A 3,088-nucleotide genomic window follows, 5' to 3' on the forward strand; every position below is an offset into this window, starting at 1 on the left:
GTTCAGAAGGACCTTTCAAATGCAAGGTTTGCATTCCACTCCTACATTAGAGGACAAATACTGCAAGAGAAGATGTCAAATCTGTATAGGGAAAATACCACTTCCGCAAAGGGGAACAGATAAGGCAAACAAAAATGATTCATTAAAGCATGTGGAGACAGCACAACAAAACACGAACTGATTCATCCCAGACAAAGCCGAATATCACTTGATAAGTGGAGTTGCTCGTGGTTCCATTTCATTCAAGGACAAGTCCCAAGGATCTTGAAGAAATCATAAGTCCGATTCAAGATCAAGTGTCCACCACCCTTGAATCAAATTTTGTTCCAGATAAAAGGAGTAAATTCAGAAATTTGGTGCAAGTCTAGCAGAAAGTCCTATAGCCCAATTCAAGAAAAGGCCTGTGTAAAGTTAACAACAAGTAAAACATCTCATTCGGCAACTCTTCCTGCTAAGAGATTAAAGCAGAATGATCAATGATCAACCTAAAGAATTTGAAATCAGGGGAAGATACTCATCAGGGGCAGCATCCAAAACAGATCAAGATTTTTTAACAAGTCAATTGAAGATTTGTGGCCATCCAAGGGGGAGTGTTGTAATCTTATAAGCCATTCAATGTGTGGATGGCCAATCCATTACAACTCTACATGTTTGTCCACTAATCCACTTGTTGCCTCATCCTTCCATATAAAATCACACACAAATACATAGATAGACATACGGCTGAAAATTGAGAAAAGAAATAAGGAAGAAGAGCGAAGCCATAAGGCTCACGGCATATAGAAGAAAAAGAGAGGAGAGAATAGATAAAGTTATCTCTGAGGCCGTACTCCAGTCACACTGACTGTAGAAAAACCTCGTAAATTTTGTGCCTTCTTTATTTATTCCATTGTAGACACCGTCGATTTCCTCCCTCCCCCCCCCCCCCAAACATTGACTATAGAGGAACCTTGTAAATTTTGTGTCTTGTTTATTTATTCCATTGTACACAAAGTTGGAACTTGAAATCAGATTTCTAGTCAGAAACCGACTGCCTAGAAACTTTCCTGATTGCTTACCTAACATTACTCTCGAATACTTATTTTCAAACTGCTGATATGATGATTGGAGTTGCCAAACATGATGAGTCACTGAGAAGTGATGTTCTGAATGACCTTTTAAATGCAAGGTTTGCATTCCATTCCTACATCAGAGGACAAATACTGCAAGAGAAGATGTCAAACCTGTATAGGAAAAATACCACTTCTGCAAAAGGGAACAGATAAGGCAAACAAAAATGATACATTGAAGCATGTGAAGACAGCATAACAAAACACGAATTGATTCATCCCAGACAAAGCCGAAGATCACTTGATATATGGAGTTGCTCGTGGTTCCATTTCATTCAAGGAAAAGTTCTAAGGATCTTGAAGAAATCATAAGTCTAATTCAAGATCAAGTGTCTACTACCCTTGAATTAAATTTCGTTCCAGATAAAAGGAGTAAATTCAGACATTTGGTGCAAGTCTAGCAGAAAGTCCTACAGCCCAGTTCAAGAAAAGGCCTGTGGAAATTAACAACAAGTAAAGCACCTCATTTGGCAACTCTCCCCGCTAAGAGATTAAAGCAGAAGGATCAATGATCAACCTAAAGAATTTGAAATCAGGGGAAGATACTCATCAAGGGGAGCATCCAAAACAGATCCAGATTTTTTAACAAGTCAATTGAAGACTTGTGGCCATCCAAGGTGGAATGTTGTAATCTTATAAGTCATTCAATGTGTGGAGCCAATCCACTACAACTCTACATGTTTGTCCACTAATCCACTTGTTGCCTCATCCTTCCATATAAAATCACACACAAATACATAGATAGACATACGGCTGAAAATAGAGAAAAGAAATAAGGAAGAAGAGAGAAGCAACAAGGCTCACGGCAGAGAGAAGAAAAAGAGATGAGAGAATAGAGAAAGTTATCTCCGATGACGTACTCCAGTCACACTGACTGTAGAGGAACCTCGTAAATTTTGTGCCTTGTTTATTTATTCCACTGTAGACACCGTCGATTTCCTCCCCCCCCCCCCCCAAACACTGACTGTAGAAGAACCTTGTAAATTTTATGTCTTGTTTATTTATTCCACTGTACACACAGTCGGAACTTGAAATCAGATTTCCAGTCAGAAACCGACTGCCTAGAAACTTTCCTGATTGCTTACCTAACATTGCTCTCGAATACTTATTTTCAAACTGCTGATATGATGATTGGAGTTGCCAAGCATGATGAGTCACTGATAAGTGATGTTCAGAAGGACCTTTCAAATGCAAGGTTTGCATTCCACTCCTACATCAGAGGACAAATACTGCAAGAAAAGATGTCAAACCTGTAGAGGGAAAATACCACTTCTGCAAAAGGGAACATATAAGGCAAACGAAAATGATACATTGAAGCATGTGAAGACAGCACAACAAAACACGAATTGATTCATCCCAGACAAAGCCGAAGATCACTTGATATGTGGAGTTGCTCGTAATTCCATTTCATTCAAGGACAAGTCCCAAGGATCTTGAAGAAATCATAAGTCCGATTCAAGATCAAGTGTCTACCATCCTTGAATCAAATTTCGTTCTAGATAAAATGAGTAAATTCAGACATTTGGTGCAAGTCTAGCAGAAAGTCCTACAGCCCAGTTCAAGAAAAAGCCTGTGGAAAGTTAACAACAAGTAAAACACCTCATTTGGCAACTCTCCCCGCTAAGAGATTAAAGCAGAAAGATCAATGATCAACCTAAATAATTTGAAATTAGAGGAAGATCCTCATCAGGGGGAACATCCAAAACAGATCCAGATTTTTTAACAAGTCAATTGAAGACTTGTGACCATCCAAGGGGGAGTGTTGTAATCTTATAAGCCATTCAATGTGTGAATGGCCAATCCATTACAACTCTACATGTTTGTCCACTAATCCACTTGTTGCCTCATCCTTCCATATAAAATCACACACAAATACATAGATAGACATATGTCTGAAAAGAGAGAAAAGAAATAAGGAAGAAGAGAGGAAGAAGAGAGAAGCCACAAGGCTCACGGCAGAGAGAAGAAAAAGAGAGGAG

The sequence above is a fragment of the Pyrus communis genome, chromosome 3 (genome assembly GCF_963583255.1).
Source record: "Pyrus communis chromosome 3, drPyrComm1.1, whole genome shotgun sequence".
Lineage (NCBI taxonomy): Eukaryota > Viridiplantae > Streptophyta > Magnoliopsida > Rosales > Rosaceae > Pyrus > Pyrus communis.